The sequence below is a fragment of the Corvus kubaryi genome, unplaced genomic scaffold (assembly GCF_017639235.1).
Source record: "Corvus kubaryi isolate FWS band 111438036 unplaced genomic scaffold, C.kubaryi_AGA036_p1.0 37396, whole genome shotgun sequence".
NCBI classification, from domain to species: domain Eukaryota; kingdom Metazoa; phylum Chordata; class Aves; order Passeriformes; family Corvidae; genus Corvus; species Corvus kubaryi.
The window spans coordinates 625,618-645,711 of NW_024581135.1; the positions used below are offsets into that span (position 1 = coordinate 625,618).

A 20,094-nucleotide genomic window follows, 5' to 3' on the forward strand; every position below is an offset into this window, starting at 1 on the left:
TATATAGGTATCTGCATACCTATAAAAATATATATGGATAGTAATATAGAAAATGCATCTATATATTTATATATATAATATATATAGGGGTAACAATATAAAAATACATATATATGTGTGTATATATATATATATAAAATATATATGAGAGGTTTACAAGACTTATAAATGATGCATATACCTCTTTGTGGGGAGAATTACATACGTTGAAAATGACAGCAACATTTTTATATAGAAGTCACACTTTATACCTTTTTTGCCTTTTGTGGCTATAAATTCCATAATCTTCTCAGAACCCTTTTATGGCTTTCATGTGGCAGATGAAGACATTCACTGTCTCTGTGGGTGCTGGGGGCCCCGATTCACCCTCTCCAACACCCACCTTGCACAGCTGGGTGACATTCTTCATGGAAAGGGACCCCGTACCCCACTTGGTGCCTCAGTTTACCCTGGGGGAAAATGTAATAATCAAACTTCTGATCTCCCACTTCCTCTTTGTTTGCTCCTTAGCTGACTCCTTTTTTTATCCCAGGCAAGAACTATTTAATCCTGCAGCCATAAATCAAGCCCAGCTGGACCCCCGCAGGCGCCAGGGCCATTTGGTGCCAAGCACAACTGGCTGGGCAGGGATGCTGCCAGCATCCAGCATCTCCCAAATATATCCTTCCAAGCCAAACGAATGGCAAACATGGGTAATTAATGGCACACTGATAGACAATAAGCACAATAAGTAAACTGGTATTACTGGTGGGGAAACTGAGGCAGGAAAGGAGATGCAGATTTCATTTAAAGCTGTGTAGATGTGGCACTCGGGGACACGGGTTAGTGGTGAGCACGGTGGTGCTGGGTTAAAGCCTGGACTCGATGGACTTGGAGGGCTTTTCCAACCCAAATGATTCAGTGATTCTATGGTAAAGCCTCTCTTACTGGAAAGTTGTCTTTGTTAGCTTCCCCTTCCTGGAATCCCAGGGACATGCCTGGCTTTGGTGAGCACATGAACCACAGGGAAGGGGAGAACCAGGGGTTGATTTTTGTGTGTGTCACCCCACAGCCAGCAGCCCTTCTGCAGCCACAGCCAGGCCCCGGTGCTGCAGGGGCTGTCCACAGAGCAGGAGGGTGGATACCAGAACTCCTGCAGCAGCACCCGGGAGCATCACTGGTTCCTGGCAGCAGTGCATGCAGGGGGGTCCCTAAAGACCGGGTTTTTACTGAATTTCTGCCAGCTGTGCAGCTGATGTTCCACCTGCCGGGCAGCGGCTCCCGGCGGAGCAGGATGAGGTGTCTTCATCTGCATAAGCACGTGGACTCTGCACTCGTTTCATCCTCATTTTTAATTACAGTTCAAGGACTAAATCCATCTCAGTCAGGCTTGTGCTCAGCTGGGATGAATCCAGCGAGGGTCCCAGATTTACAGCAGGGCGGGAAGAGCAGGGTGTGTGCCTGGGATCCTGATGCTCCCGTGCTCCCTGGGGGCTTTTATGCTTAGTCCTGGCTGGTTCTTTTTACACTTGCCTTGGCTGTTACCCTTGGCCATGTCCCTGAGGAAGCAGGGGTCTGGGCAGGGCTCAAAGTGCCTCACTGGCCAGAGCAGCTCTGGGCTCTCTGCTGGCACCCTTTTAGTGCTGTCACCTTCTGTCCATCACTGCCTCGGCTTCTCCTGTCCGCACGTGGGACGGACCCAAAGCCCTGTCCTTCCCCTCTGTGGGGGCAGGCCCTGGTGGGCAGCAGGACACCACAGCCACCGTGCCACCGCCGGTGCCTGTCCCTGCCATAGGCACACGCACGAGGCCCAGGCGATATCCAGCAGCTCCCCACACCGATGGAAAAGTGCCTGGAAGAGAGACAGGCTGATCTCAGTGCCCCCAACCATTTACAATTTATATGTCCTTGTCAGACGGGGAGTTTGATAACTCTAATGTCATGTTTGTCCTTCACCCGGAGAAAATCTCCTTTAAAGATCACCAGCCCGGCTCTATTGACAGGAACCGTGCAGGTCACGCTGTTAACTTGTGTGGGATTGTTCCAAAATGCAGATCTTTATCTTGACTGAAAAAAGAAGGAGAGAAAGCCCCAAACCCCTGTGACTCCCAAACGGGATGGGGCCCAGAGCAGGTCTGGCTCTGGAGGGGAGCTGGGTGAACTGTGGGGACGCAGCAGCCCCATGGTGCCAGAGCCTGGATGGCTCCTCCAGCACAACCAGGGTGTGTTGGGCAGGATTTCTTTCCATTTCTGAGCAAAGCTCTCTGAAATGTGAATATTTCCATGCCCTGTCTGGACACTTCTGCTCATCCCTGGTACTTTCATTTTCCAGGAGTCCTGCACACACAGCTCCCAGTAAAGCCATGTTAGAAGAGGAACAGATCCCTTGGGCAGAGCCTGTGGTGCAGCAGCACACCTGGGTTTGGTGGCATCACCACCTCTTTCCCCACACCCTGGCAGCCAGGAACACTTCCCTCCCTGCTGGCAGCTCTGCCTGGCACAGCCCTGACCAGTGGGGCTGGGGGACGCTGGGGACGTTGGGCTGCTGTGGCCGTGATGGGCAGAAGCTGTGGCTCTCCTGAGAGCAGGAAGCTTCCTGGAGAACATGAGCTGGGATGTTGGGAGCCTTGCTCCTCTCTGAGCCAGAGAAACTCCCAGCCCCGGACACTGGAGCTGTTGTGCCCACGACAGTCACCTGAGCAGTGCAGGTTTGCTCTCTCTGGAGGTGCATCCATGCCTTGCTCAGCAGTTGCAGCTTTCCAAGGGATGCTGCTCCCAACATGTCCCATGGGACATCACGAGGGATGCTCCGTGAGACAAAGACACCTTCAGAATTTCAGCCCCTTTTTATTGGCCTTGTTACTATGTCTCTCTTGACATTGACATGTCCTTGAAACACTCCGCTCTTGGCCGCTGCTCTGTGTCCCCTTTGGGAGCTGCCACTGCCGAGGAGCCCCCGCAGCCCATGGGAGCTGCACGGGGGCAGCGAGCCAGGCGAGCCCCGGGCGTGCAGCTGCAGCTCCCCAGTGCTGAGGGCTGAGCGAGGAGAGAAGGATCCCTTGGGAACTTATAACCTGAACTCCAGTGCGCACGTCACACAACGCACTGGTTGTGCAGGAGCGCTGGCAGGTCCAGCCAGCTGGATTCAGCCTTAAAAAGAAGGGAAGACAAAGCACCCCCAAGGGCCTGACCCCGAGCTGTCCTGCCGGGGAGAGCAGTGTGATGCTGGGTTTATGCACCCAGGGAGCGCAGGCTGTGCCCAGGGCACACGTGGGACTCCCGTTAATTTAAGGGGAATTATGTGAATTGTACAGCATGGGTTGACTATACTCCTGAGTATTGCAGTTATTATGTTTACCATCAATATTCATGAAGGCTCCTTAAAAAAAAAAAAAAAAAAAAGGCAGGAGCAGGGAAATTTTGCTCTGAACCAGAGAACTGCCACATCTTCTGGGAGTGCCTGCGGAAGCTGTGTGCTTTTCCCAATTTATTTTTCCTCTGTTTTTCTCAGAGTGTTGTCTGGAGTTCTGAGAGCAGCTGTTGAAAAAAACAAATTGTGCTGGTGCACTTCATTTAACAAGGGTCCGGAGGGACCGGACAAGGGGAATGGCTCCCCCCTGATAGAAGGCAGGGTTGGATGGATCAGTGGGAGGAAATTCTTGGCTGTGAGGATGGGGAGGCCCTGGCACAGGGTGCCCAGAGAAGCTGTGGCTGCCCCTGGATCCCTGGAAGCGTCCAAGGCCAGGCTGGACATTGGGGCTTGGAGCAGCCTGGGACAGTGAAAGGTGTCCCTGCCGATGGCAGGGATAGGATGGGATGGGATGGGCTTTAAAGCCCCTTCCAACCCAAACCATTCAGGTATTCCAGGAGTGTAGCAATCATCATTGCTATGTTTGGCCTCTTCAGGAAATGGATTTGGTTTGATTGTTAATTTGCTTTGGAATTTTCCAGCCCAGGCATCTCCCTTGTCTAAGGAAACATGTAACTTTAGTGCAGAGAATCTTAGGAAATCTGGGCTCTCCTTGTACAGCTCTTGTCTGGGTGGATGCTCCGGTACAAGTTGTGTCCAGTGCCAAAGGCCAAAATTCTGTAGGTTTTTCCCTGTTATTGCTGAAAAAGCATTTTGTCTTTTATAGTTATCACAGTATCAGGTATCCCCCCTTCGCAGGCAGCACTTCGATTTCTGCCAACAACTGCGGATGTTGCTGACACTGGGGGAAGCAAGGGGTGTGGGCAGCCACGGGGTGCAGGTGGGGAGGAGAAGGGTCTCCATTCCCAGTGTGGTGCCCTGTGACGGGGCAGGGCCCCTCTCCCCTCTGATTAAAGCCAGCAGAGGGAAAAAAGGCAGCAGTGGGCCCTCGCCTTCTGCCGCTGCCTCCACCGGCGGCCCCGCGCAGGCTGCCAACAGGGCACTGCTCTGCCAGTTGTAAATTTTAATTGGCCATCTGGGGAAAGCACAAACCACTGACTAGAGATTAATCAGTAAATTAACCCAGGCATAATACACATTTCCCAGCGGGGCCCGGGCTGCTGGAGGCTGGGGCGGAGCAGCCGGGATGCGGGAGGATCGTGCAGGGATGCTGTTATTGCTTACCGCCGAACATCCTCCCCGTGTCCCCAAATTCCCTTCAGCGTGACCTTGGCGGTGCCCCTGATTTGTATGGCAGTTGCCGAGAGGTTTCCCGTAAGTGCTCGACACAGATGGCACAGGTAGCGCTGCCGGTGGGACGCGCTGATGAATCAGGGGTGTGACACCTTCCCTCTGGCGAGCTCTTCCCGCTGCCTCCGGGAAGAGCAGCCGCGTCCCTGCGGCTGTGCCCGGCGGGGGCTCAGGGCTTCAGGCTGTGCAGCCAGTGCTCAGCCTGTAAATAGAGCTGGGGAGAAATAAACACTGGCAAGGACAAGTTTCCCATCCATTTTTTCTTATTCTTCATCCTGCAGAAAGATTCCGGGCCTGCATCGCATAGCAGGAATCACATCTGGCTGGCACATCCCGGCCCAGGTGCCTCTCTGGCTGCAGAACCCTGATGGGGACAGGCTAGGGGCAGGAGAATCTCAAGCTCTGACTTGTGCTGTTCAGGGAAGATGCAAACCCCACCTTGCCTTCAATGGTCCCATCCCATGTGGTTGGCAGGAGCAGCGGGGAGGAGCAGGAGGGTGAACCCTGACCAGCAGCAGCATCACTCTCCAGTCCAGGCTGCAGGAGCCCGTGGGGTTTGGGTTCAAACACATCTCATAAGGACAGTTGTGATGCACTCCCCATCCCTGGAAGTGGGAAGTGTTCCAGGCCAGGCTGGACCAGGAGGGGATCACATAATCACAAAGCCCCAGAACAGTTTGGGTTGGGAGGGACTTTCAAGCTCATCTTGTTCCACCGCCTGCCATGGGCAGGGCCACCTTCCACTATCCCACATTGCTCCAAGACCCATCCAGGTATCCTGGCTGATGGAATAACACAACACGTGAGCTGCCCTCATGCACTCCAATGCTTATTTCCCCTGGATGGAAATCTCTGCCCCACTTGTGAAGTGCTTTGGGATATTTGCAGAAAGCAGCCCTGTCCCCCACGCACCGTCAGCACCACGGGGACACCTTCTCCACCAGCCGTGGGATTTAAGTTTTGTGGCGTGGTTCGGTTTGTTGGCCCCTAGGACTGACTCTCCTAAAGAACGAGCCTGGCTTTTCGGAATTTAAATATTTCTCCTAATAAGTGGTTCCTTGGCTGGAAATATATGGATGCACCACTGTATCATGTCTGTGATTTTGCATTTTCCCTACTGTCTCTTCTGCCTGACATGATAATGAGCTCTGTGTTAAGCCAGAAAAAAGCAATTTTCTCCTGAGGTTAATTTCTTTGGATTGCCCACCTGAAGTGGGGAGTTGCATATAAATTCTAATTTGTACTGAAGTGCAGAAGATTGAGTTAGTTTTTTTGGCGTAGATGATACAGCGCAAATCCTTATTGACATACAGGGTGTTTTGTTCTGCCTTCCTGGCAATTGCCTTGGAGAGAATGATGATGATACCAGTTGTGGCTCTTTGGGTCTCTTTGAACAGGCTCCAGCTTTACAACAAGTACCTCAACTGCCAGAGGGCAGTTGGGATATTGGGTTACATGGGATATTGGGAAGGAATTCCTGGCTGGGAGGGTGGGCAGGCCCTGGCACAGGGTGCCCATAGAAGCTGTGACTGTCCCTGGATCCCTGGCAGTGTCCACGGCCAGGCTGGATGGGGCTTGGAGCAGCCTGGGACAGTGGGAGGTGTCCCTGCCCATGGCAGGGGTGGGACTGGATGGGCTTTGAGGTCTCTTCCAACACAGGCTGTGTTCTATGATTTTAGAACACTCCTGGTTCATCCCAGTGAAACAAATAGATAAAAATTAATTTATTGAGCTACCAAAGGGATAGGGGACCTGAAAACTAAAGGAATCAAGTAGTAGGAAAAGAAAATATTCAGCAGGAGAAGTGCTTTGATCATGGGAAGCAATGTTTCACAAGAGCTGGGACCATAGGAAGGCAGGGAGAAGACAGGTTGTTCTCAGACAGACAAAATAGAGGCAAACCCCTGTTCTCTCCAGCGTGCTGGAAACCCTGAGGGGAGGGTCCCACCCGCTGACCCCTGACTCAGTGTGGCACTGTCCTGTCAGGCACTCGGGGCAGAGAGAGCAGCCGAAGGACTCCCACAGCCTGCGTCTCTCCACGATGGTTCCGGGGAGGAGTCCTGTCACAGAGTCACGGGATCACAGAATCACAGAATCCCTGAGGCTGGAAAACCCCTCCCAGCCCATGGAGTCCAACCTGTGACCAACTCCCACCTTGTCCCCAGCCCAGAGCACTGAGCGCCACATCCAGGAATTCCCTGGACACCCTGTGGGGTGGGGACTCCAAACCTCCCTGGGCAGCTCCTGCCAAGACCTGACCACCCTTTCCATGGAGAAATTCCTCCTAAAATCTCATGTCCCACTGACACTGCACAGGACGGGCATGGCGAGGTCTGGCCAGAGCAGCTCTGCCTTCTGCAGTTCTGGTCTCCTCCTCACCAGGGCTGCTGGAGGATTTACCTCTCTGTGGGACAATCAGCCCAGTTATTTCCTTACCTGAGTCCATTTTCTTTCAACTGAGCCTGAAGTCTGGAGTTTTTCCCAGACTGCCAGACTGCCCCCCCAGCATCACTCAGCATTTCATAGGGAGAGGCAAACTGGTGTTGTGATTAATATGTAAAACTCCTAATTAATGGTGGGTCTCAGAGCAGCATGCATAAGTAATTCCTTTGTATTTGATAACAGGGTGTATTGGAGGGGCTCTACACCTCATTATTACCCACCAATTTCCTTAAAGGGTGGGCAGCGCCTTCCTGACAGCCCTGGTACGGCACTCAAGGGCATGGAAAAACATATTAATGGACGTGGGGAAATGGCTTGGGTTGTGGTAATTCCCTACCAAGGAGATAGGAAGGGGAGTGACCAGGAAAGGGGAGGGACCGAGGGACATTAACTCCAGCATCCTCCTTGGTGTGGCTGGGCAAGAGCTCAATCTTCCTCGGCTGTGCCTTTGGTAACACCCATGTGTACAGGCACTGGGGGTTGATGGAAAATCACCCATGGTTTAATAACTGTGATTTTTATTGTATTTTTTAAATAGACCAATCAGAGATGGACACCTACAATGGCATCTCCCTGAGCCCTGGAGATACACTGTCTTACTAAGTGGCAAAACCACCCAAATTCAGCACCCAACTCAAACAATGCAGTTGAAAAAAAGACAGAAAAAAAGAAGGTTGGTGGCTGCAGGAATTGAGTCCTGGGTAGCTCAGGTGGTCTGGGACCCTCCTGGACCTCCTGAGTGAGGGGCTTGGTGTGTAAAGCTGCCACAGGAAAGGAGTTTTTTTAGGAGGGATTTTGGGGAGAGAATGTTTGTGTACTGGGGAGGGCCAGGCTGGCATATGCCTACTGGAAGTGACTGTGAAGAACATATGGTTTCATTTAATGCAAGAGACTTTGTGGATTATAATTGAGTAGATAATTGGGAAAGGGTGAAGATTATGAGAGGGTGGGACTCAGTAATTGTTCAAAGCTGCTTTAAAAGACTGGCAGATACTCCTTGACAAAGGCCTGGGAGGGGCCAGAACTTTGCTCCATCATTTCCTGCTTCTCCAGAAGTCATGTTTAAGCATGTGTGAGGAATCAGGAATAAGGTGCTGGGGTGCTGGGATGGTATGGGATGGCGATGCCCTGGCCATAGCACCTGTGCTCAGCCCAACATCCTCAGCTGCTAGCACGGACCTGGTGGAATGGCTTGGCATGGAAATTTCCATGGGGATGGCCAAAAACATAGATAAAAGCTGTTGAGCTGACAAAGAGTAGATTTAGATGAGGTATTGGGAAGGAACTCTTAGCTGTGAGGGTGGTGGTTTCCCAGAGCAGCTCTGGCTGCCCCTGGATCCCTGGCAGTGTCCAAGGCCAGGCTGGACAGGGCTTGGAGCAGCCTGGGACAGTGGAAGGTGTTCTGGCAGGGGGTGGCACTGGATGGGCTTTGAGGTCCCTTCCAACCCAACCCATTCCAGGATTCAGTGGTTCTGTGGTTCAGCGTGGCCCTGAAGGTGCTGCTCACACGCCTTTGGAGGTGCTGCGGCGATGGACGCGCGTGTCGGCACCGCCTGTTCTGCACCCACCTTGGCTTCTTTGACTCTGAAGAGTGAACATTGATTTCAATTATTTAAAATTCTGGCCTGTCAAAATATATGTGAATAAACAAATCTGAGCGGGCAAACAACGCTCTCATATCCCAAATATTTCTTCTCTTCAGCATGCCTCTCCAGAAAAGCCCGGACGTGTATCTCAAATAATTAGATTTTGTTCAGTAATCAAACTCAATCAGACGGATTCTCTGTGAACTACTTTTATACCCACAATGAGGAATGTGTGTCGTTCCCTGTGCATTTGCATATTTTTCCATAAACCTAAAACCAATCAATTTTGAAGAGTTATGATAATATAAAGAATCCGAGGCAATTACATGTCTTTTAAACAGGGATTCAAAATGCATTCCGCTGGCAAGGTTCGTGGAGCAAAGCAGTCAAAACTTCTTTAACCCTTTTAGTGGCACCTGGGTGGGGGTGTTGTGGTGGAGCTGGTGCCAGGGCTGCAGCTGGGGGTGTTAATTCCTCCTGGTCATTCATTCCCTGTCCCACCCCTGGGCCGGTGCTGTCACTGCCTTTCTGTAGCTCCAGCCCGGAGCTCTGGTGGCATGGCATGGAGCGGCCCTGGCAGGGGACCCGTCCCAGGGGCCGATAGGCAAATTAGCAGCGCCATATTTTCCTCCCGATTCCGCCAAATATCACATCGGCCGCCATATGGGCTGGAACGCAGACTTCTCGGGGATTTCATTTTCATAAACAGGGAGGAATTATGCAAAGTGCTATAGGTAGGGCTTGGAAATGTTTTTTTAAAACAGCCATTTGGTGGAAATGACTTTTTAATGATTTTTCTCTGTGGTTCTGCCTGGCTACGGAAGCCTTTTCCATGTTTATTAAGTAGTTGAGGCTTTGTCTTTTGTGCTGCTAACGCTCTGATCCGGAGCAGGCAGAGCACCTCCGGGGGTTCGGATGGGCACCCCGAGCTGCATGTCCCATCTGACAAGCTTCACTGTGGAGGGGAGCTGTCCTCAAAACCTGACTGTGTGCCTTAAAAGGGGATTTTTTCAGTGTGTTTGTGCCCATGCTGTACCCCCAGGGACCAGGCACACGTGCAGAGCCCGTGCCCGAGGGATGGGGCAGCTCCTGAGGCAAACACCAGCATTTATAAGGAAACTACCTCCACCCCACTGGCAGCAATTAAAGCACAGCTGTCACCTCCCCGTCCGTGCCGTGTGTGCATCACACGCTGCAGCTGAAAGGACGACATATATCCAAGGAACAGCATCATTCAGGGAAAAACAGGTGGAGAAAGAAGATATCTCCAGCGTGCCTGACAGGGAGGAAAGCGTGTTTGCTCAGAGTATATTGGAGACCCAGATTCGGAGGAGGTCATGCTTGTGGAAATATTACCACTGTAATATCGGCAGGGTCGCGGCTGCAGGCAGGTTTGGGCTGTGCAGGGCTGGCATGTGAAACAAGTGTGGGAGCAGCACACCTGGGCACCCGCCTTCCCCCCTGCCTCCCCTCCCTGCCACCCCAAACCCTGCTGATGTTCCCCTCCACGAGCCTTTGTCTCTATTCTCCAACCTCCCCACATCTTGTGGACCTATATTCCAGCCCAGACCTTTGTGGACATCCTTGTGGACCCCAGTCCCTCTCCAAACCTCTGTGAACCCCTCGTTCTCTCCAAACCTTGTAAACCCCTAGTTCTCTCCAGATTCCTATGGACCTCTGGTCCCAAACCTATGTGGACCTTCTTGTGGAAATCTCTCCAGACCCTCGTGAACCTCTGGTCCCCACCAGACCCACTCCTCAGTGGATCATCTGCAAGTTCAGGATCTGGAGAACGTAGGGCTGGGGGCAGGAGGAGGTGACAGGAGCCGATAAATGGGATTTCCAGACCATGTCACTGGAAATAAAGATGGCACTGGCAAAGACTTGGCAGAACACCCCAGGGAGCACCAGCCCAGCCTCTCTGGGCTGCAGGGATGTGCTGCTCCGGAGCAGAGGAGGAACAGGAATTAGCTGTGGCTTATCAACTCTGACTCCTCAGGTACGAGCTGTGCTGCTGCCTGGGTGGGAAGGGCAGGGGGGGCGAGGGAAGAGGGAGGGTCCGCAAAAAGCGGCCACTGTTGTTTGGGAGAGCCAGGGGCAGCGGCAACACCCCCTGCAGACCCTCAGTTCATGTAAATTCATATTTATTGGCCTTGTCATTCTTCTGAAAGGGGAAGAAATTCATTCTGCATCGCTGTCATTTGTTTCCTACTGGAATATCTTTCACCAGCATTTCCAGTGTCCTCTCCCCTTGCGAATGAGTAATGGGGGAAAGTAACTTTGGAAATGACATTGCAATGTAATCATCCATATTGTGTATTGTGGTTAAAATTGATTAAAATAATATTGAAACTCCCCCAAGGGATTATGCAATTATAAGTCAAGTCCCAAATGGAAAAGGTTTTTGAGAACTTGGCAGATGTCTTAATGAAAATGAAGCATTATAGTAATATATTAGTGCTATTTGTATATTATTGACAGCAGGATCACTAAACTGTATAAATTACTGTCCACAAGAATGGCTGAATTGTTTTCCTTTCAGGAAATTTTTAATCAAATATAATTTCAGAAAAATAATTGTTTAATTTTGGCCTTACCTTTGATCTGCACGTTGATGGATCAATTATTAAACTGAGTTTTAGCCACTCATTCGCTTTGGAAGTTGACACTTTAAATATTTGATTTTGCACCCATTTTGTTTTATTACAGAATAAATTGTGGCGAATGCCAGAGACTATTGCATGCAGCCTTCCGATGAAAGGTGGCTGGCGGCTCCCAACTTTTGTTTGCTGCCCCCCTGGCACGGCCCTTCTGAAGGCTGTGGGGGAGCAGGAGTGGGGATGGGAGGAGGGCAAGTTCCCCTTAGGGAATCGCCCTCCACTGGGGGGATGTGGGACCCTTTGGAGCCGCCTCCTTAGGGCTGGGGATTTGGTGGGTGTTTCCTCCTGCCCCACACAAAGCAGCCCTGCATAAATAAACACAGGGAATTCGCATCGGGAGATTTACTCCCATACAGGAATTTCTGTCCCAGTGGTTAAGAAATAAACTGCCTGCCTGCAAGTACATAATATTTTAGTCTCTAATTTTAAAAATATGCTGTATTTTAATATCTTTTTTAAAACAGATACCACTTTTTATGAAGCACTACATGAGTTGCTGATGGATAAATCACCCAAGCATGGTTAAAGAGACCCTAATCTCCAGATGGTACCAGATCCATTTAATTGTATCCTCTGACCTCATCTCACCTGAGCCTGCATTAAAATCATAATACAGTTCAAGTGTAAAAATGATATAGTGTTTATTCATCCTGTTTATAGGGGGGCAAACACACAGTTAAATTCAGATGTCGAAAATTAGTGTAGCCATTTGAAAAGGTTGAGTTAGATCAAACTGACTCTCAGCATTTTATTTGCCCCTTTTTTATTCCAGTGGCTCTATTGCTGCACTTCAACATCTCTAAATGTAGGGGGATGCTGAGGAAGAGGTGAGGTGGGTTTTGGGGTGTGACGGAGGCAGACCCAGCCCTGGGGAGAGGCGGTGAAGCACTTGGCCTCATTTTTAATTTTTGCCATGTGTGATGAGGACAGGCCACATGCATCACAAATGCACTGCAAATATTTTAATATTTGAATGCCCAAATCTTCTCTTCCCTCCGTGGTCCCTTCCTTGCTATCCCAGCAGATGGGGATGCTCCTTCCCACCTGGTAGGGTGACCTGCACACACCACAGAGAGATGCTTCTTCCTCCTGATATCAGTATTTGGCATGAGCCTGCTTCCACAGGATCATGGAGTCATAGAACATGGAATGGCTTGGGTTGGAAGGGACCTCAAACCCATCTCCTTCCACTCCCTGCCATGAGCAGGGACACCTTCCACAAGCCCAGGTTGCTCCAAGCCCCATCCAACCTGGCCTTGGACGTTTCCAGTTCCACTTCCCTCCCACTCTCAGCATCCCCCCATGGGTGCAGAGCCTTGGCGCTCCCACCTGAGCTCCCCCTCCTCAGGGTGATCACCTGCACCGACACCCCACCTTGGGGGTTGACCTTAAACCCTGGCTGCTGTCCCCTAAACCAGGTATTTTTGTGGCAGCAGGTCAGACTTTGTGGACTCGTGATTGTGGGAGTAATTAATAATCCTACTCACCCCACAGTTCAATGCATGCATGAAATTCCACGTGAAATCCGTGTGGACTTGGGTGTTGACATGGCACCGTGTCTTCATCACGTAAGAGCAAAATGCTTCTCCGTGGTGGGGGAAAGCCCAAGGGGGGATGGATGGAAGGGAGGGAGGGGAGGAACACAGACAAATAACCGAAATTATTATGAATGCATCGGCAGAGCCAGGTTAGCAGTTTTACTGCAGATATACTGGATTATGGAGAGAATTGAATAATTTATCCAGCAATTTTCACATAAGCAATATTATTAAAAATGGAGACATGAAAAAAGAGGTTAGTTATAGTGGAGAATATATATAGGCCATGAATAAATGTATTAGGCAGTAAGAGTAGTGAATGTTTTAGTAGGTTTAGACTAGATTAAAAAAACTTGTATTTGATTTCAACTAAGTCCTAAAATATCTGCTGAGAAAAAAAGCACAGCTTAGTGTGGGCAGAGGCAGAAGGGCTCCGTGCTCCGTGTGCGTGAGCTGGAGGCGGTGCGGGGACGGGCGGGAGCTCCGGGTGGCAGCGGCACACCGGGGCGGCTCGGGGCTCCCCGCATCCCTGCTGGTCCTTTGTGCGAGGCTGGAGCGGGGCTGGAGCGGGACAGGGCATCCCTGCCCGGCCGCCAGGTGAGGCGCTGGCCGGTGCCTCCCGCGTTCAAACTTTGGGAATCCTGGGAGCTGCCAGGACCCAGAGGGATGGGATGGGCTCATCCCAGCATCGCCGCTCTGTGCTGGTCCCTGGAGACTCCCTGCCTCTCCATCGGCGCCCTGCCAGCCAGGAGGGAGCCGGTGGCGGTGCCAGCAGGACGGCGGCAGTGGCCCGGGGGACGGGGGCACAGCCCGGTGCTGCCAGCGCCGGGGGCGGCGGGAGGGCCCTGGCCCAGCGCAGGGTTATCGAAATGGCAGCGAGATCCCCAGCGCAGCCACGCGGGTGTCTGTTTGTGTTTCCTATTGATTCCTCTTATCTCCTGTCCGTATGGTTATCTTGTCTCCCCCTCGCGCGCTCTGGCAGCCACGCCGAATACTGATGAGCCGTAAGCTGGTAAAGTCCCAAGCATTTCCAGGCGGTGGATTTGGGAACAAGGGGTTAGTCTGACTAATTAGCCTGGAGGATTCTTCTCCCCGGGCACGAAGGTCGGGGTATCACAACAGCAGCCTCGACTGCCGGCGGCTCCTGTGCCACGGGCGCGGCGGGGCCGGCTCCGGTTCGGCTGCCCATGGTGGGGCCGGGCCGGGCACCGGGCTGGGCACCTGGCGCCTCCAGAGTGACCGAGGCGAGGGTCAGGAAGCCCCGTTGTTTACAGAGCATGTACAGAGACAACACGTCCAGGGTTTTCATGATCCAAGCATTAGAATGATTTTTTAAAAGAAGACAAAGTATATATATATTTGTTATGTGTATGTATCTATATCTATATCTATGTCTATATCTATATCTCTATACCTATATCTATATCTAATCTATATCTGTATCTATATCTATATCTATATCTATATCTAATCTATATCCGTATCTCTATCTCTATCTCTATCCATATCTATATCTATGTTATATGTCTATAATGCAGATATACACAAGGCATACATATACATATATATGCACACACATATGTATGTATTTGTATACTTTGTGTGTATGGTCTAGTGGAAGGTGTCCCTGCCCATGGCAGGGGTCTGGAACAAGATGGGCTTTAAGGTCCCTCCCAACCCAACCCATTCCATTATTCCATGGTTCTATATATACGTATGGAATATGTAGTGTAGTGCAGGGTAGTGTAGGGAGAACTCCCCTGCCCAAGTCCACCCCTGGACCATTTCTGGAAGCCAAGAGCCATGGCAGGATGTTTAAAGCACAGCTCTGTCAACGTGGCTGGGACAGGCATCAGAGTTGGTTTGTCCTAAACACAACTGAAATAAATTTTAAATATAGCTATATATGTATCTGTATGTACACAAACCCTGCCTCCCTTTTTTTCTTCTTTGTTTGTAGGAGAACCAACCTGGAAGCTCTTTCAGTCAGTTGTGACTCATGAGGAGAGCAGCCATGAGAAAGCCGAGAGCACCGTCCTGAACCTGAATGCTCGCTCTGTTTGCTTGCTGTGGTTTGTTGGATTTTCATAAAATAGTTTACACTGCCCTGCTGCTCCTAATATAAGGTCATTAAAAACATTCTCAAAAATGCTGATTTTCAAACTAAATGGGGGCATGGAAGATTGAAGCCTCCTTCCCACTGAAACTGACAGTTCCAGTGTGGTGGTGCCCTGGGACGCTGGATTCCTGGCACTGGGACTCGCAGGTCCTGACTTTTATACAGGATTCTTGTCCCAAGCTCATCCCATCCCATCCCATCCCATCCCATCCCATCCCATCCCATCCCATCCTTGGGTGGAGGGGAAGAGGACGCAGAGGAGGACCCCCACGTTTTCCTTGGGAATGCTGGTTCCTCACCCGGACACAGGGCTGAAGTTTCCCCTTTCAGGCCCAGGCTTATTTTTATAATACTGAAGTTTAGGACGGAGGAATCAGGCCCACGAGGGTTCCGATGCCGCTGTGCAGGCGGGAGCCGCGTGTGCCCCCTGCCATTCACAAAACAGATGCTAATTGGAGGCAAATATCGTCTGCCTTTGACGAGCCTCGCAAAGCCGGGTAGGCCTGGAAGTGGGAAGGAGCGTGCCGGTGGCCGTAAGCAGTGTGTGGGGTCACCACAGACACCAGGAACGTCCCACTGGAGGGCGAGGATGGAAAATGCTGGCACTCTCCTGCCTCGGTGCCAGCAGCAGCCAAAAGTGCTGGGGGTCCTGCCAAGCAGGACGGGCCACAGCCGCCCCACCCTCCCAGAGCCCGGCGATCCTCGCTCCGTGGGCCGAAAGGAGCGGAACCGCTGCGCCCTCGGTGCCGGGATCTCGCCGCCGGGGCTGTTCCACTCCGCATCCTGCCCCGCGCCGCGGCCCCGGCGCTCACACAGGGTGAGTTCCTGGCCTAATGGTGCTCTTGTTCGGTGCTGCTTCTTCACATCTGGTCGCCAAAGAGTCACTCTGTCATCCTGCAGCCTGCTAATAAGATCCCCCATTTAATTAATACCATAAGAATTTTAATTCTGACTGAATCAATTTAACGTGATGTGATTTTGTCAGCTCTATTCCCCAAGTAAAAAGTGAGCCTGATGCTTATTACATACATCATTTCACGGGCTCTGCATTCCCTGCTGACTTAAACAAATTCTAATTAAGACTAATTAAAGCATCATTTATGAAAGCGCTTGTGATAGCTATGCAAACATTCTGGGTGGGTATGCTTTGCATAATAATTATCCTAGTTAATATTAAGGCTAGGTCCTTGGCAATTAGGTCTTTGAAACAGAGAGTTATTCTGAATTTAGCCCTTTCCACTGTTAGCAATTAATAACAAAAAATAATGTGCTAAATTTATGTAGTGACTTCATTAACCGGATACATTTAGAAGTTGTAGCTTTGTTTGCATTTTTAAGTTTTGGCATCATTTTTAAGCCAGGTGAGGTTATTAAAGCAAAGAAGGGGTTTGCACGGGAGGTCCTGAGGCCGTGTTGGGAGGAGCTGTGACTGCATGTCCCTCCAACTGCAGTGACGCTCCGGTTGGGAATGTCCTGTCCCCATGGACCTCCTCTCCTCCAGAGTCTGGTTACAAAGCAGGAACTGGAAGGTTTAAGATATTTTGAAACAAACCAAGCATTAGTTCCGTTTGGTTTGGTTTGTGTTTCTTAGTCAGGTTGGAGAGATTTTCCAATTCCTGCAGCAGCTGGTGGAATCTGGGAGCGGAGCACCGGAGAGCTGAAGGGATGCGGCGCCGTCGGGTCCATTGACCAAAGGAACATTTCCCTGGCTGGTGCTTGGTCCATAAAATTAAACATCTTCCCAGGCCAGTAAGAGGATCTGGCTGTGCTCCCCATGGGTACCACACTGCCACTGGGCAGGGGGGCACGGTGCTGTGCATGATTTTCCAAATATTCTACTTTTTCTCTTAATGCAGAGTGGCCCAGGGGGTATGTAACAGCTCTGCTCCCTAAACGCTTCCCAGGGGAACAGAGATTGGTTGAACCTCCTGCCCTAGTGTGGGTCACAAGTCCAATACACTTTCAGGAGATGCTGCAGGACCCAAGGTGACATTAAAAAACAGGAGTAAAAAAATCTTGCATGAATTTCCCAAACATTTTGAGTGTTTGAGACTAGAAAAACTCTGGATTTGAGCAGTGAGGTCTCATTTTCTACAAAGAGATGAAGTGGAAAGGCTGTGGGAGGCAGCCCTGGCTTCCGTGCCATGTCTGTGGCCCTTCCATACACAGGAACCTGTGCACCACTTCAAACACATCATCTTTGTGCGGACTGACAGCAAAGTTCTGCTTTATCCAAATTAAGGTGACATTTGGTACATCCTTCTGATTCCTAATGAGAAGGGTTTATGCTCCTTGAGGTCAGCTGTCACTTACACATGGCATAGAATCACAGAGCCAGAGGATTACAGGCCGGTTTGGGTTGGGAGAGACCTTGAAGCTCATCTCATTCCATCCCCTGCCATGGGCAGGGACACCTCCCACTAGAGCAGGTTGCTCCAAGCCCTGTCCAACCTGGCATCTTCCCAGGAAACCTGGTGAGATAGGCTGTGGGTACCAGTCCTGGTCTTCACCCCTATTTTCTCAAGACTTTTTTTTCTCTTCTTGGCTATTATTTGTAGTTTGGAAAGCAAAGTGCACTAAAGGCACTCAGCTCAGCTGAGCGACCCCTCTGGAGGCAGAGGGGCTTGGTGTGCACAGGCTCTGCCCGGATAACCAGGAGGCAGGAGAGCTGCTGGCCCTGGGAATTGGGAAGTAGTGGTGATTAACACCATGAGAGGTGGAAACTGCTGTGCCCGTGGCTGCAGCTGCCCTCACTCTGGGAGTGGGAAACGCTGTCCTGGGCTGAGCTCTGTCTGGAAGGAGAAGCAGCTGGGAAGCCCCAGAGAAGTGCGTGCCTGGGGAAGAGGAAGTGTCAGAAATGTCTGGAGCGCCTTCCCACCCCTGGAGTCCCCAGTGCCCTGCCTTTGGGGAAGCTGCTGCCTCGGCATCTCCCTTTGGCCAAGCCCGGGATGTTCTCCTCCAGCGCCTCCACCCAACACACCCAACGTGTTACGGGTCCTGCCTGTGCCACGGGGAGGGAGCACAACCATTCCATACGGAATCACGGAAGGGGCTGGGTTGGGAAAGCCCTCCAAGGCCATCGAGTTCCCCCAGCACAGCCAAGGCCACCACTGACCCGTGTCCTCAAGTGCCACATCAACACAGCTTTCACATCCATCCAGGGATGGGGACTCCAGTGTTTGGCCGGGCAATCCGACTGGAAATGCATACAGTATAAACAGAGGAATATATCAATTTATGCTAATTTTGTCTGGTTAATTTTTAACAGCTTTTTGCTATATTAGCTTTCGAGGTTGTAGTGTGTGACTTGCCGGTATTATTGGATTGACAGGCAGCTGGCGCAATAATAAACCTGCTATTCCCATCCCTGCCGAGGGCTCAGGGAGGGATGAGAACAAGACAGATATCTACCCACTCACCATTTAACGTGTACTGCTCCTCGCTGAACATGCAGATGGCATGGCGGTCCCAGATTTCATTTGAGTTAATCTAATCCCTCCACTGCTCCCACTAGAAAGGAGGGCATTAGCAGCCATATGTCAACCAGATTTGTCAGATTATTCATTACAATTAATTGCTGTTCTCACTTAAGGCCTTTAAGGCTGTGAATTGCTCTGAATTCTATTGCAAACACAAAATTATGAGTAAAAGACTTTAGCCCTGTCATTCAAATTTCACGCTGACCTTTATCAGCTTTTGGCTTTTCCATGGGTGCTGGGCTGAAAGCTTTCTAATTGGGGCTCCATTTCTTCCTCACTCCAGGTAAGCTGTCGGCCGGAGCCGGCGCCACGGCCGCCAAGACAGGAGCAGAACTCGCCGGGCCCAGCAGACAGTATTTAACTGCCAGCTCATAATGCATTAGGAGGGTAATGAAACGAGCTGGGTGTCATAATGACCCAATATACTAATTAAGCCTCTAAATACTGCAGCTTTTTAAGACATTTTCTGTCCTGGCCAGACTTTTTGGAACTGCATTTCTCTTTGCTTTGTTTCATTAGCTAAACTCTTTCACAAGTTATTTTATGGATCATCATTAGGTGAGATATTGGGGAGAAATTCCTGGCTGTGAGGCCCTGGCACAGCTCCAGGGCCCTGGCTGTCCCGGGAATGATGCTGCCCGCAAAGGGGTCACACACATGACTGGAAATGGCCTCTGACATTCCCCTTCCTCTGGGCTGGCTAAAGAAAGGCATTTAAACGGGAAAATTAAACCTGAGTGCAGGAAAATTCCAGAACTGTAAGTCCATAATTAATTAATTTTCTGAGAGCTCTGCCTCAATTTACTCTCACCAGCACCAGCACCTCCCTTACCCCCACCGCAGCACTTGGGGGTGGGAGCCAGCCTCCCCCTGCCTCCTCTTTGGGCACCAGTGTGCCCTCCTCAGTGTGATGTGCTGACCACCGAATGCAGGGATTCAGGAGCCGCAGGGATTCAGGAGCCGGCAGGAAATCCTGCCTCAGGGAGGGGAGGCTCTGCCATCCCACACGGCGCTCGTTAGGGTGTCACTCTCTGAGATGCACAGACATATGCATATGTATAGATTTTTATATATAAACACCCATTTATATATATACATACATATAGGTAAATGCCTGTGCGTGTATATAAACATAATTTTATATATATATATATAAAATATGTATTAATGAACAATTAGCAAAGAGATAATCTCACGATCTGCAAGTACTTTGTATTCCAGTCTGTTCTCCATGCGAAGTGTTTGGATTCACAGTCTGTAATCTCACATCTCCTGCCAAAACATCAACCTGAATAATGTCTATTTACTTTTAAACCTTGCTGAGAGAGAGGAATTTACAATTCATGGGGAGCGCTGCCCGCCACGGCACCGTGTGACGCCGGGCACGCACAGCCCAAGGGAGGAAACAGTGCAGGGACAGGGAGGATGCTGCGGTGATGGGGAGGGGAATGGGCAGAGAGTCCATCAGTCCTGGGGTGTGAATGTGGGGACGCATGTGGGATGCATGCAGGATGCATGTGGAGCCCTGCAGCATGGCCAGGCGAGGATGCAGGGATGCACCCAGGGCCCTGCGACACAAGGCTGGGTGAGGACACAGGGGTGCAGGTGGAGCCCTGTGTCACAGCCTGGTG

General features: G+C 50.9%; 1 long non-coding RNA gene across 1 annotated transcript in view; it reads left to right on the plus strand.

Annotated features, from left to right (window-relative positions):
* The window catches only part of LOC121670701, a 47,885-nt gene extending 27,838 nt beyond the window's left edge, over nucleotides 1-20,047 (plus strand). The window contains exon 4 of the long non-coding RNA XR_006018219.1: nucleotides 14,826-20,047. This is a non-coding gene — a long non-coding RNA (uncharacterized LOC121670701). The remainder of the gene's footprint in view (nucleotides 1-14,825) is intronic.
* Nucleotides 20,048-20,094: the final 47 nt, after the last annotated feature.